This window comes from Pagrus major, chromosome 8 (assembly GCF_040436345.1).
Source record: "Pagrus major chromosome 8, Pma_NU_1.0".
NCBI lineage: Eukaryota > Metazoa > Chordata > Actinopteri > Spariformes > Sparidae > Pagrus > Pagrus major.
In genome coordinates this window covers 21,076,040-21,092,066 of record NC_133222.1, presented here as the reverse complement: position 1 = coordinate 21,092,066, position 16,027 = coordinate 21,076,040, and the positions used below count along the sequence as shown (strand labels likewise).

General features: G+C 41.4%; 1 protein-coding gene across 1 annotated transcript in view; it reads left to right on the top strand.

Moving 5' to 3' along the window:
• Window positions 1–4,900: 4,900 nt before the first annotated feature.
• mgat4c (mgat4 family member C) overlaps window positions 4,901–16,027 on the top strand; it is a 57,635-nt gene continuing 46,508 nt past the window's right edge. The window contains exon 1 of the mRNA XM_073472654.1: window positions 4,901–4,979. The gene's annotated coding sequence lies outside the window, so the exon portion shown is untranslated. The remainder of the gene's footprint in view (window positions 4,980–16,027) is intronic.

The window sequence follows — 16,027 nt, the reverse complement described above, 5'->3', positions numbered from 1 at the left end:
AGCTTACTTAAATCTCCTTGTAACATTTGGCCATATCTGACAGTGGTACGAGTAAATAATGAAAGAGAATTGAATGCCATTGTTTCCATCGCAGTCATGCAAAACCTTCCCTTCTCCCATTTTGCCCATACACAAGGGGATCTCACCAAGGTAAAGTGCAATTCTTAGCGCGCTACTGCCTGTGTAGCCCCCCAAGTGGCCTTGGCAGCTTCAACATGATGGATGTTGTTTCAGATTGGGTTTCTCGCTACACTGATAAAGTGGCCTTGTCAAAACACATTCACAAGCAATGTAAAGAGATAAAGATAGTTGCAGATAATTAGAAGATTTGCGTTTTGCGTCATTTGTGGTGCCAACTGCCAAAGAACGGGGCTGTGACGGATGACTCAAACAAGAGAATTCGGCATGAAGCCTGACTGCAAATGTAGCTGGTAATGACCAGAGTGTGTTTTTCAGATGCAGCTAATGAGCACGGCCATTAGATATAAATGACATTTTAAAAACCTGGGGAGTAAGGAAATGAAGAAGTACCCCAAATAGACTGCCTGTAGGCAGCAAATATGGCAAGAGCATCTGGAGGATGCGGCACTGAGCTCACATGGATGACCTCCACCCAGAGCGTTGAGGCTGTCAGTCACTCCACCGCTGTTAACCGTGAGGATGGAGGTTCATTACAGTGAAACTGTCAAAACCATTTGCTTCAGTATCCACATGGCATCAGAGGGCTCAGTACAATTGATATTTATGCTCTGTGTTTGACAGATAATCCTTTTATGGCTTTATTATTTTAATTTTCTGATGAGCTCATTTGCAAGGAATTTTTGCCACTTAAAAAGCTGAGAGACAGAGACGATGGAAGAGACAACAGCCTTGACACTGCAGCTTAAAGTTTGGGAGCATATATTGACTCTTAGCCGACATTCTGCATCTAGACCCTCTGAACAGTGAATGGAAATACTGCACAATAGAAACCAGCAGATGGATTTGTTTTCTTCTGTTTAAACAGTAGCTCATGTGCCACTAAATCCCAAGAATCTGCAGGCTTATGTTGCAACCAATCACGATGCACCATGATTGATTAGTCACCCATCTCGAATGTGTGCAGATCAGGATGAAATCAGCTTCTGTAGTGTTTGGTTAGAGGTTGTAAATATTTAGAGGTAGTCAATCACCGTGAAAGGGCTTTAAAACTACTGATTCTGATACTGATAATTTCTTTCTCAAAAGAATCCTGAGCATTTTTCTTTTTGCGTCGTGGCTGCTTTAAAACATCCTGACCAACAGAAGGAAGTTAGACGTTTCAGTTGATAAGGTTCTTTATCACTGGATTAATTGTGATTTAAAAAAAGGATTAAATGTTCTTTTTATGCCAATATGAAATGTATTTGAAGGTTGTTAATTCAATAAAGGAAACAAGGTTGCAGTCCTCACAAAACATTTTCTCACATCTCTTTAACAACTTGTATGCTATTTGATTGACCTATTTAATATATTTTATTTTCTTGTGAATAATTTCAGCCTGACGAATGCGAGAAAGAGCTGGAAAATGGGTTGACATGGTGATTACGTTGATAAAATGGATTACAAAAACCCTCTTAAACTTAACTTAATTTTAAACATGAGTATAAGAGAACATTATGATGTGAAAGTACTGGTGTACTTTTGAAGACTTCAGAAATTTTGTCTTATTTTTGAGAGTGTGTGTGGGTGTTTCTGTTTGTTTGTTTGTTCTCTGCTGTTCGTTGAACAGGACTGAATAACTGGTTAAAGGATGTTTTTTTCCTGCAGTCCCTGTATTGTGTGCTGTAGTATGATGACCTTCATGTCTTCTCTTGGGATCTCTGAAGGTATTCTGAGGTGATAGCCTTCCATCGCTCTGAATATGAGGGGGAGTGGGGGTATGATGAAATGCAGATGAGATGTTGAGGTAAGGCTGTATGTGGGTGGCTGTCTCTCAGGGTGAGAATTTTTCTGGAAGCAATGGAGGTCACAGTGGAAAACGGGCTGCGATGAATCTGCTCCGACCAGCATAATGTTGGCAGTGAAAACCTATTCTGTTCGCTCCAGGAGAGAAGTATTTATCCAACTGAAACATGTAACATCCGCCCCACAACCCACAACTAAACTACAACCAAACAAAACTCAAGGCCTTAGTTACCATTTTTTTAAATTGTTCACATTCTTACAACCTGTGTCTTATTTTTCTAGTTTTTTGTTCACTTTTCCATTCAGTTTGATAAAATATGTGTCCCTAACCTAATCACAGTTATCTGGGAATGCAGTGACATTGCTAATAGGGTTGAAACTTAATATTGGTTCAAAGGTATACCATGGAATGAAAATTGATGGTTACAGTACCATGTACATTTGCTTAACTACGGTATTGAATTCCACTATGTGAGTATTATTACAAATATAAATATTTCAAGTTTATATCAAGTTTCATGTCTATCAGGACATAATATTTTGTGAAATAACAATACCCCCTTCTGTTTTATTAATTTAAGTTATTTTAACTGATAATAATTATAATAATTGTGTAATACATATACCTTCATATTGCGAAACCATGAAATTGTCACAGTTCAAAACTGGACCCGAATGCAGACGTACAGAGGCAGGCAGGTTGAAAACAAAAAGTGAGCTTCAATGAGCTGATGTCCACTGTGAAATTCAAAATTCAAAAACCAAAAAGAAACTAAAGAGACATACAAAACTGAGGACAAACCAGAAAACCATGTGTACCACAGCAAGCCATGAGGATATAACTACAAAATAAAACATGGAAGAACTAACTAAAAACCCAAAGGATGACATATATTTTCTGAGATGGATATCTTGACCAACAAGTCAAGGAACATGAGCAAACAAACTCAGGTCTCACCAGGAGAGGCAACAATAGCACGACCCAAAACTTTATTTTTTGAGCCACCATACTTCGTGTAAATGTTTGTGTGCAGTATTTTATGCAATGATCAATACAATTTTGATTTGGAGTGTGCAACATAGTGAGTTAAAAAAGCTACGGAAATAAGACCCACGGTGTGAAACCAACAAACTAACATTTTTGTTGACTAAAGGATGTTTCTAAAAAGGAATCTTTTTCCGAATATTTCACAGTTCACTGAGAATCATTTGCATGAAAAAGTCGAATTTTACTGTTTTTTTAGCCAAGGGAAGTAACAAGAAATGATGCAGTAAAGAACTTTTGGAGGGGCATTAGAGGTTTTCAGTGAAAATTGCACTTGGCAACGCTGCACAGTGCTTTCAGCTCCAAATGGCAGCAGGAGGTAATTGCTCGAAGGATGAACTTCTATGTCCAGAAGTTATGTAATGTGATGTTAGTAAACTGCACACAGCATGCTCCTGTTGACTAATCCAACCAGTCTTCTTTGAGTCAGAGGAGATGGAAGGGAAGAAGAAAGGCAAAAGACTGAATGTTGGGACACTTTCCTCCTCATGGATTTCAAGTGCTGTCTTGTGTAGCCTTAAGATCTACTAATGCAGATGCACTTAACGTATGAACAAGCGTGTTTTGATACACTAATGCATGATAAAAGCAGAAAGGGTAACATATGGCAAGACTTGGGCTTTGTATTATTATAAATAAACACTCAGGTGAATGGAGTCCCTCCACATCTGCCTCCAAAGCTCCACTTTTAAACAGAGCCACATAAACCAACCGAGTGAGGGGCACCTAGCAAAATGAGGCCATCTCCACGCATCCTTTGATCCCTCCATTCTTTATCTCAGAGGCAAGTGGCATATAAGAGGATCTATCTTTGTGAACGGTTTTGAGCCCCCAAAATTACAAACAAACTAAAGGCGGGAGATCGATAGAGTGCGTCTCACAGAATGATGAAGTGGCACTTCAGAGGGGGAAAATCAATGTCGCGCTCTTTTTCTCTCCCTCTCCTCCTCCTCCTCTCTCTATCCTTCTCTTTGGGCCCTAAACTCACCTCACAGTCCGCATACTGCAGTGTTTAAGTGTGTTCACGTGTGTGTTGCTCGGAGCCAGGTCTCTCACTGTGATTTAATGGTCCTTTGTTTCTTCTTCCTTTTTAGCCTGGAAGACCCCTGCCACTTTGATGTGTGAGCACACCCACCAATAATGGCCCATAGGATACGCAGTGGAAGTAAGTGCTTCTGGTCAGATTTACCGCTTTAGTGGTCCTCCTCCCTCTGCTGCCCCTGTAAACCTCAGCTCATCTGGTGCGGGCTTATTGATCAGTACAGCGTGGCAATCTTTAAATCATAACATAGCTCTTAACACGAAGGTGCCAAAATGTAGCCATCTATTCATTGCAACACATGCCTCGGACAGTTAACTGCATGGCATTGGCTTGCATTTTTTTTTTTTTTTTTTTGAGATTCAGTAGGTACAGTAGTGTTGGAGGTGAAGAGGACATTCAGAGCCCCTGAAAATAAAAGGGAGTCCATTCAATATATCTTTAACATGTAATTAATAAAGTTTCCCAAGGGGAAAATTGAATTCCAGGAGCTCCGTCTCAGGCTGGAAATGAACCGTTGCTCTGTGGCGATCCACAGTCACAAACGAAAGAAGCATTTTGTTGGCACAGTGTTTGTTGACTCTGCTTCAAAAATGTTTTTGTAAAAAGTAATCAAGGCATTCTGCGCTACACAATGTGCTACTTGAATAGGCAAAACATTTGAAGAGGTGAAGTACTTGCTTTGAATTTTCATCTCCCCGCAGAGGAAGCTATCCGATTACTGGACTATGATTATCTCAGCATGAATTTGTGTATATATGTTGGGGCTTTCACTGAACAGAGGCAGGTTGTGACTGGGACCATTGTACATTGTGTGTTTGTCTTAGCTGAACAGAAAATCAACGCCAGCTACCAGTCAAATGTGTTTTCTGGGGGATGGATGACTTTGTCTACTCTACCAGCAGCATTGGCATTTAACCAAGCGTTTGGCAGGCGTCTACAAAGCCTTCCGGAGAAACCAAAGAATAGGTGATGACTAATGGTGTGGCTCAAGGGATGTTGGTCTGTTGGTCTGTTCGTCCACAGACTTAAATAGCTCAACTACAATTGAATGTTTTGCCATGAAATTTGGTACAAACATTCATGCTCCTCAAAGGGATTAAGCTGACTGATATTGATGATCCCCTGACTTTTCCTCCGGCACCACTATGAGGTGGACACTTTTAGTTTTCAGTGAAATATCTCAACAAGTTTGGATGGATTACCATGAAACATGCTCAGATATCCATGATGCCCAGAGTAAAAACTAGGGCTGGGTATTGTTAAAAAGATTCTGATACAGATAGCGATACCTTGACTTTGATACCAGTTCCTGATTAATATGTTTTCTATACCAATTTTATGAAATCCATTATATCAATAGATTACATTACACATTCACGTGGTGAGCCCCGTCTCTGGGCATAATCTGGTGTTTTTCCTGCATGCCTCGAGACAGACAGTCATAAGCACTATTAGATCTTTGCACAGCAAGCATGCTGCATGCTTACTGGCTCACTGACACTGATGAGATTAACTCCTTAGGTATTGAAATTTGGTCCCGAATGACAAGATATTTTTCGATGCTCAATAGTATCAAGGCCATTCGACTCATCACTATGGTGACCTCTGACCTCTGGATCAAAATATAATCTTGCTGAATTTGATGATCACCAGACTTTTTGTCTTGCACAACCATGAGAATGAATTTGTGGTCTGGGTAAAATTTCCTAACGATTGGATGGGTTGCTGTGAAATTTGGGACATTCACGTTAGGGCTGCGCAGTTTGTCAAAATATGATTAAAATCGCAATACGGCCAGAGTCAAAGTTGCCCTGGTCTACAAACCTTGTTCTCCAGATGTAAGAAAACATGTTTTTTCTTTGGCTCAGACCCACAGAAATGTCACATCATCATGATTTTGAAAGTTTTTTTCAGTGAAAATGAAAATAGTGATAGTAATATCTGTCAAAAGAATCACTGATCAATGATTTATTTTTTCCCCAATCCATCTTCACCTCAGGGTAAATTCATTTGAATTGGTCAAATTAATCATTTCTTGACTTTTCATCTAGTCACAAAATTTCAATTTTCTCCAATACTTTCTTTTTGACAAAATACCTGCAAAATATCTCCCGTCAACCTCAGCTACACTTTTCAAATGGCCTGTATAGCAAATGTAAGCATGCTAAGAAAAGGTGGTGATCTCAGCAAACATACCTGCTAATCATCAGCATGTTGTCACTCTGAGAGTGCTGACATTAGCTTTTAACTCAAAGCACCGCTGTGCTTCAGTGCAGCTGCAGGCCGCGATGGCTGTAGAGTCTGTTTGTTTTCCATTCCCTTACCCAATTTCTTCCCTTACACTAAATGGCAGTTTCCTTACTTTGTGCACAATTCTTGCATCGCATTTTCTTCACGCGTGCATGTTTGAAAGCATTCTGTTGTGTATGTTTTGTTCTGTCCTGGGCGTTACCTGCTGGTGTGATGTGGGTGAGCTCTCAGACAGCCCCTGAAAGGCAACGCTGTCAGCTGTGGAGAGTTCTTCCTGTCAGCTCTGCCTCGTGAAATTCAGGGCTGCGAGATGAAGCCTGAGACAGGTATACATGTGGGGTGAAGGGGGTGGGGGGGGTCTGTCTGTCTGTCTGTCTGTCTGTCTGTCTATCTATCTATCTATCTATCTATCTATCTATCTATCTACAGAATCTATCTGTCTCTGTTTCTTTTTCTTTGTCTCTCTCCAGGGGTGCAGCCGAGAAGCTGCTGTGTGTCAGTAGTGAAATATTCATTGTACGTGCAGGGAGTTTGACGAGCCGCTCTGACACCTCCATACTCTCCACCCTCATTTTCATTTCCTCCCCGGCTCCGGCACGTTACCTCACAGCTCCCCCAGTTTGCCGTTCAGCAGCACACTGTATGCTCAGTACAGTCGTGATGAAAAGAAACCCACAGCACACTGCTTTTACATGTTCATACCTAAGAGAATGGGATGCTAAAAAAAGAAATGGATGAAAGAAAGGCATATCATCTGAAATATGTCGGCTGAAAAGCTTTAATTTGAGCTTTCAGCACCGTTCTGTCGAAGGCTTTCATGCTAAAACTGGCACTTTACGGTACGCTCTTTAATATCCTTCTCGTCTTCTTATAATTGGAACACTCTCTTCAAGCTCGGGCGCTATACGTGACTTCCTATGTTTCCCGGGAAGCCTCTGTGCATCCCTCAGAGAACTCAGCTGGACCTAATGTACCCAGCAGGATTTCATGTTAAAGAAAATGTTATGAATCTTAATAAGATAATAGCAACAACAAGGGGAGTGTTGTAGTGGAAAAAAACAAGAGTTAGACTGCTTATTAAGAACACCTCGTTCCTTGTGACTGCATTGTGTATTACAATTGCCCTAACCCTATCCCTATCTTCTGCTTCTTCTTCTACTCCCATGGTGCATAGTGGTCGCTCCAGTAAGAATTCTAAGAACCTTCCTTGACACTAAAACACAACACTTTTTGGAACAATTTCTTGCTTTCAAACTGCATTGCAACTTAGTTTTAGTCATCTAAACTTGGACTCTAGTACCCCTGGAGACAGGAAAAGGACAATCATGAACCAAATTGAGTCCAGAAATTCATTGTACATCATAAAAAGTAATTTCTTATCTTAAGAGGAACAGTTTGCAAGGTTATTCCCATGGCATTTACTTAACATACAGCAATATCAGCCCATCCAGAGCAAATATGTCGTTATTGAATGATTGTCTTCTGTGGACAGGGCATGTGCGGTTCTATTACCTATAGCCATATGCGTTTTAGTTGCCTAACTCTAACCACATGTGCCTAACTTAATCGAGGTCCTTGCCAGTAGGGTTGGGTACTGAAATTAGTTCTTTTTAGCATAATGACCAAATTACTTCTGTATGTGGAATACTGACAAAACCTTGGTATGAAACTGATGAGTGAAATGCATACTGGGAAATATTACTGTAGCAAGCACTGCTGTAGTGACAACAACAAGATAACAAAAGTGTTGGTGTTCCCTTTTCTTCGTTGGATTACAATTTTCTGTGCTGATATTCAGTTTCTACATTTTAGTCCAATTAATTACTCCAGCTGCTGACAGGTCCTAAAACAGCTTGACTCAATGCTCGTTGTATTTGGTGACTTATTTTTCCCAGGAAGGGCATTTTTGTTATTACACAGAGAGTAAAGGTATGGAATTCCATGTACCAGTATTGGTATTGGTCCAAATGCGAATGGCACTATACCCAAACCTACTTGCCTGCATTGTTGTAGGTATATAGAGAAGGTGGGATAGGACAATTTCACTTCAGCTCCATTCCTTTCATGTGGGCCAGTTTTTAAAAAATAAATATGGGATTAATAAATATCAGCAGCTTAGTATAACATCCTTGCATGTCAGAACCAGAAAAGCTGCTGTCCTGACAGCGGGCCTGTTTACATCCAAGGCTGTAGCAGTGAGACAGCATTGATCAGCTTCTTGCTCTCTGCATAATTCTCAGCTTCATCCTGCAACGAAATGATTAGCCCCAGGGGAAAAAATAAACAGGAGCGGGTAAAAGTTGCAAATCATCTTTTCATTATATTTTTTTCTGCAGCCTCCCGTGTAAGTCGCCATCACAGAGCTGAGGCCTCTATCGCCAAACTCTGCAGAAATATCAATATGGATTTAGGAGTCTCCCTGAAGCAAGGTCCTCAGCTAATTAAATCTGTAATCACTTTGTACTGTAAAAACACAAGCAGCGGGGGAGGGGCAGGAGGGGGGGGTGTGGTGGTTTAAATGAGGGCTAGTGGAGTTTTATTTAACAAAGACAGCTAATTGGGTCAGAGCTCTTTATCCTCATAAAGCACAGAGGTTTCTTGCCATCCAACCGGACCGCTTACGGCTCCTCGCTCTCAAACAGAGCTCGACTCCTTCTTGAGAGAGTGAGTGGGGGGGAAAGAGAGGTTACGGCAAAGACGGAGCAGAGCGACTGTTGTCAAGGCTACAGCAAACAGGTATTTTAGATTGTCTTCAGGGTTTGAAGTCAGTTGTACGATGAGGAAAGTAACGGGATTTAAAAGAGCTCCGTGCAGAGAGTGAACTCTAATTGAGGAAGAAACTAAAGTGATGTACAAGTCCAACTCTTTCCATCTTTCATCTCAAGAGGAGGAATCATTCAAGCAAGGTGTTGACTGGTGCCAAGCGTGAATACGATCCTACTGCTGTCATGTCAAACTGTCACACAACCTTTCTTCACCTCCTCAATATACTGTGTAAAGATTGTGTGTCGAGAGACTAGTGCAACGTAATGTGAGTATATTCAGCATTGCACTTTCTTGAATAGTTGTATAGTAGTAACCTGATTTGATGGACTGGACTAAAATTGTAAAAGACTAATTGTCGCTGCAATGATATTTTTTATCACTTTGCTTTATACACTGATCAGCTGGGTGCGTAAGTTAATTAAATCCTGCATTTGAATCAATCAGAAAGGGACATTTGCAATGTGAATTGAAATAATTGATTCTGTTTTTAATGTCATGTCAGGTTTTTGTTGATCTGCAAAATAAGATTTGGCTACCTAATTGTGAGCATGGCTTAGTCTATTTGATAATGAAAAAATTCTCTGTGGTCCGTCTTCTTTGGTTCAATGTTTACTTAAACACAACAGGTACACAACAGGTTAAAGTTGTTAGAAGCAAAATTGTAACTTACATAAGTTATATTTTTTATTAGCTGTTGGTTCATACTGGATACTATAATGAAAGTTATGCAGTTCAAATTAAACAATACAAATATGAATTATCCGCAAATATTTGACATGTTACATGGATTATTCCACAAGTGATATTTAATGAATGTAATTTTCCCCAATCACAACATATTTTTTGCTCACTGTTGGCAAGCTTAACATTTCTGGGTTGTGTCATAAGTAGTGTCATAATAGAATACTTTAATGAATGTGAATATTATCAGTGTTTTTCGAATGATTAAAAACTAAATTAAAAGTCTGCTGCTCAATGCTGGTTCACTTTGGAGCCTAATATTCAGCAAGCTAAAGATTTTCTACTTTACCTCATGCATGCAGAACTGTGAGCATTATCTTTCTTAAATCGGCTACAGATTGACTCATGCTTAAAGGATTCACCAAAAAACTTAAATGTAGTCATTATCTAAAGTCATATGAAGTTTTGTCATTCACAAAACATATCTGGTGTTTCACAGTCAAGAGGAATTGCAGGATTCTCCTAAACAACTAAAGTAGATGGGGACTTGTTTTAAACTGTAATAACCGGACAACACTTGATTGATTTGAAAATACACAATATTTAAGCCCTCGAGGTTGGTTTGAGGTTGTGTGCATGCTTCAGACGGAGTGAGAGCTAACGCTTTTAGCTTAGCAGCTATGGTGGAGATTTTGGATTTAAAAAAAGGAAGTACATTTTCAAATTAATTTAGGATCTTTGGGCTTCTGGAGACATGAATTATACTGAACAAGCTGTATGGAACTATTTTTGACTCCTCTTTTTTTCCCGTTCTTTTTAACGTCTTAAAAAAGTCCCCTTCCTCAGTTGTTTAAGACGATACTTCTTTGCTCTGAAGCTCCAGAAATGTTTTGTGGACTACAAAACTTCACCTGACTTTCCATCAGTATGAGGCTGATTGGATGATCCCTGATTTTAACTTTCTGGATGAACTAAGGTTAATTTAACAATCAAAAGTTGTATTAATTACAAGTGAACAAGCAGATGGCGTTTTGTCACTCAAGTAAATATCTTCAAGTTTTGTCTCAGACAGTTTTTAGGCTTGTACAGATTTTTAATACAGATGTAGTGTATTCTGCTCATTTCTGACTTAAAGCAACAGCAATCGTATCAAACTGTGCTCTTTAGTATTCCCTGCTACGCCTTCAGTTGCTGCACATTAACAGCACTTGCTGAATTAAAATAAAAAGACTCAGTAGATTCAGAGCAACACGTCGTGGTTTGAGAAAAAAAATACAACAATATATAAGTCATTAAGATGTTTAACTTGTCGTAAGCTGTGCACATTACATCAACAAACACCTTCCATTCAGAGTAAATAGAGGCAAAGCCGACAAACACTTCATTAAAACTTCACGGAGAAGACAAATGGACAAAAAAGGGACAAGCTCGCCAGGATTGTCTCATTACTCTCTCTCTTTTCCCTCTGAATTTTAAGCCGAAGGAGTCGCTGTGTATCTGCGTTTCTCAGCTCCGAGGGTGGTGTCCTCGTGCTGCCTCCATCCTCTGTGTTACTCACATTTGTGTCTGTCCCCGGGGCTCTTCGTCTAAAGAGCCCGGACTGAAGAGGCAGGCGGGCCAAGCACAGTATGGCGGGGTTAGCCCTGCCCTGGAGAAATCTTCACAGCGACCTGATTTCTTTCCGTTGCTCCCTATATTCCCCAGATCTTCCGCTCATATTCACCTGATCCTCTGTCAAAGCTATTTTGTGGGTGGAAAACTTCTTTAACAGCGCTGAAACTAGAACAAGAGTCCAGCAGCTTAATTGTGGATTGAATTGCAGTCACAGTTCTTGCGCCAGGCTGTCAGGTGTCCCCACAGATTTTTGTTTCAATGTTTAATCTGGCAGATAATTGCATCCATTATTAGAAATTATGCATAACGTCTGCCTAAGATCTGCTGGTGACTGTTTTCATGAATCCTCATCAAAATTGCGTATTTTCAATATCAGTGGGATAGCGATGGGGTGAGATGAATCTCTCGTCGCAGCTTGTCATATTCATCTCGCAGAGATCTGAGTTAATATTAGTGATTGGTCCCCAAGTCACGCTCAGCCCTATCTTTTCATTCCAGCATCTGGATTTAATTGGTTCTACGCTGTAAAGCCACAGCTGCTCTGCCTGTTAGGACAATAAATTACCCCAATTAGGAGTCGAACAAAAGAGGCTGTCTGACACCACAGCCCGCTGCCATGCCTGGAGATTGCAATGCAACGAATGAGGCTTCTCGCTGACATGAAGCTGTACCAAAACACCTGCCCCATCATCTCTCTGATCAAAACACAGTTCCAGTCCAGCGGATATATAGAGCAGGAGGAGATTGCTTTGCATGGCCCGCAGCTCACAATAGCCTCGGTCACAGGAGCTTCTGCTGTGCGAATGAAATAGAAAAAGCGTCACTGGGTTTGAAATCAATGAAAGGTGTGGTGGAAGGTGTGTAATTGCTGGCTGGATGATTAATTGGTGTTTGGATGATGAGTTGTGGATACATCCAGGTTTTCTGGCGGCTGTCTGCCATATCGATGGCACCTGTAATGAAGGCAATGATGAGGGAAGGTTTAGGAGGATGCAGAATGGGAGGAACAATAGGAACATCTGCGCCTCACTACAGTTAGAGTATAATTGAGACCATATTTCATTTTCCTCTTTAAGAGCTAGCCCTAGTATACTTGCTCTCTGAAAGATGAGACATATTTATTTGCCACTGCAGCACGTTCAGCCGCTCAGGCAGCCCAGGTGGTCTACTTTTGAGGAGGATGTAGGGTAGCTGCCGCTGTGATGACGGCCTCCATCTTGATCGGCACTCCTTCCACATCTTGGCCCGGCCGCGCCATCCCTTTGTCTCACCACTTGCTGTGAGCACGCCATTAAGCCAGCCGGAGTTTGACAAGAAAAATGAAGTGTGCTATTTCCTGTGGCCTCGAGTGTCTTCCTGAATAATGAGCGCATTGCCTGGACCCCCCTTGTCCCTCCCTCTCCCCGCCATCGGTTTTACTCATCCCCTTGAAGTTCCAGTCTGTTGAGAGAGTGAAGGGGTCTTTAGGTTGGCGCTTGTCTCGAAAAAAAAAAAAAAAAAAAGCGGTCATGCAGGACCTGTCGAACTAAATCTGGAAAACCCAGAAAAAGAAAGCGGATTAGATGAATGAAGTGGAGTTTATTGATGAAATCCTCATCTCATGTCATGGTATTAGAGAACGCAGACTAGGCCGTGCTGTATCTGAGGAAATATCCATTATGATAGAGCATCACGAGATGCTGCAAACAGCTGCAACTGTGTGAGCCAAAATTAACTTGCACTCTTCCACATATCTCTTATTATTTCCTTGCTTTTTTAAACACGTCGAACGGCTCAGTGGCACCGCTGGATCATAGCAATATGCTTTGCCTTGCACAGCAAACCACTGAAAAGAAAGTGTAGCTCCAGTGCTATTTCCCCGTCCAGCCTTATTTCTCCCAATTACCAGCATGTGAGCAAACAGTCTGACACGACTGACCTCCTCTCTGAGAGCTGTGGTCATGACTGGAAGGCTCTCCCTGCTTATTATGACAGAAGTGTTATGGTAATGGAAGGAAAGTCTGCACCGTGGCGATAGCACTGCAGGAATGGATAGCCTATTATCCACCACTGTGTGCTGGTAGTAATGGTGAGAGAGAGGGCATCCTATCTGTTATGGTGATGATGCATTTTAAATGGCCACTGCCTATTATATATCAGTGGATGATAATGGCGAGAGAGAGCATCCTCTGGGTTACGGTCATGATGCCAAGGAAATGGTGAAAAGGTCCGTGCAGCGTGTGCCGTCGTGGCTTTATGGTGACAGATTGAATGAAGGTGCCGGGGCTTTTCTCTCTCTATTGTAATAATGACGGGCCAGCCCATGTGTTCAAAGAGCGTGAATATCCAGAGAAGAGGAGACAATGAGCTGTGTGTGTGTCTGTGTGTGTGTGTGTAGGTGGCCGCATGCGTGTGCGTACGACAAACAAGAGCCACGCAGTAGAATGAGAGCCTTAGTTAGCTGTCTGCTTGGCGCTTCACCGCCCCTGTGATGTATGTTTATGGCCCATCATCTCTAGCCAATTACCCTGCCTCAGTGTGGGAGCACCGCGCCTTCCCCATCACAGCCGTCAGTGTCTGAGCGTGGAGAGAGACGGCGACAGTTAACGTTCCTGGACGTCCCTGGCAAAGTGCTGTTTTCCTTAGGGGGCTCTGGATATTCATCTTCAAAAGTAAGCCACCGGGTAGCAGAGTCTGCTGAGTCTACAGCTGCTCTGGGAATTGGAGGCTTGTTGACTGTGTGTTTGTGTGAATGTGCCAATCCGTGGGTGTGTATGGGTGCTATAACTTAGCACAGCGTGCGTGCAAACTTCGCAAATCTCATGTTTCCCACGCACGCTTGCATTTGCATCAATTTGAGCTGAGGGGATCGCTCACAGTTCGATACATTGATGTTTGCACACGGTTAGATGGTGTAAATGATGTGTGATCATCAGTGGAAATGCCTCACAGCTGTGGAATAACCTTGGCGTGTTGGGTCTCTTTGTTTACCAGATACAGCTGAGGCAGACGTGTTCATGTATCCCGTCCAGGTCAACCTGCAGACTCTCTCCAGCAAACACATCTGACTTTTACGAGGTAATCTTTTCCCCTCTCTTTGTGTTTTTGCATTAGAGGAATGTGTTTCGTAATATATTATACTTTTATGTCTAGTTCACAGCAGCTGCCTCAGATTGTTTTTCCATAAAACGCTTAGACATTAGGAAAGGTTAAGCGAATCAGAGTCGCAGCGCAGCAGCCATGAAGAGTCATTTGCTTTTAGCAGGGAGTTGTTCTTAGCCCTGCTGACACTGACGACGAGTGTGACTTCATCTCAGGCAATCCCAAAACTTCATATTTGGATGATTCCTCTGTGAAACTGAGAATGCAGAGTGGCAAGACAAGGGTTTATATTTTTTTATTTATTTTTTTTCTTTCTGGCTCGATATTCACACACTGTGACAGATTGAAACTGCAAAGCTGTGTTTGTGTTGGCTAGACGAAGGAACGCTCCTGCCCAGAGGGTTTATCAGGGAGAGAAAATATTGACCGCCAACAGTTGCACTTTGGTGGTGTTATTGCTTTTCACACTTGTGTGATACAGACAGCAGTCGCCAAGCAACAATTGTAAACCCGCAGCCATATTGACAGCCGCGTTGCTCTTCAGCGTGGGACAGAATATCCAGCTTATTGTGTTTACTTTTTAGCTTATTTCACCAAAGTGCTTGTTGCAGACAAATCTAACAGTGTGGGAACAAGGTGAGAAGAAAATGGTTGCTCTTTAGGTGAGACGCAAAAACCCAGAGGGGCCTCTAAATTTCCTTCTAAATTAAGACTACAAAACACACTGACAAAACAACAGCAGAGTGTGTGTGGGCTGTGTGTGTCAGTGTGCGTCTGACTCTTTTTTTAAAAATATGTTGAAGCGTTTAACTTGCCAGCCAGCCTCTCTGATTATTGCTTTGCCAACGATGACAATTCATCACCTCAGTATTAGAGGGTGGCTCTGCACCTGTATCCGGCCTTCTGTTGTTGTAATTATAAACTCATCATTATCACATTTCAACTTTTGTTTGTGGGTAGAAGCAAGAAGTGATAGATAATGACACGTTTGCCAATTAAGTCTGGAGGAAACTGAATAAATTATTATTTTTAGCATTGATTCTATATTTTCCTGTAACGTCTTTAAATGGAGTCAAATATTGTGATGATATGGTCATTGTTTATTGTTCCAGGCCAGTTTTTAGTTTTAAACTAAGAGAATCTGTCGTTTAAGTCTTTTGTTACACATTTAAAGTTTTTTTGTTAAAGTTGAAAGAATATTGGAATATTAGTATTATAAGAATATTAGTTTGATTATTACCTCCGCCAAGGAGGTTATGTTTTCACTAGAGTCCATTTGTTTGTCAGTTTGTTGGTTGGTTGGTTGGTTTGTCAGCAGGATTACACAAAAACTACTGAGCGGATTTCCACGAAACTTGAATGGAGGATGGGTTTGGTCCAGAATAGACTCCATTAACTTTTAGAGCAGATCCAGATAAACTGACAGATCCATGTGCTCTCTTTGACATTGTGAAATAGGCGTGGCTAAACTGCTGTAGCTGTTTTCGGTTTTCTAACTTATAACATTTTTAAGTGGTGCAGTCCAATAAATGAGACGTTTGACATTCAGAAACTGGCTGGAACATGAAACAGCTTAAATCAGGGATCGAGTTGATCCTCCACATTCTCCCCTGCTTCAGTGG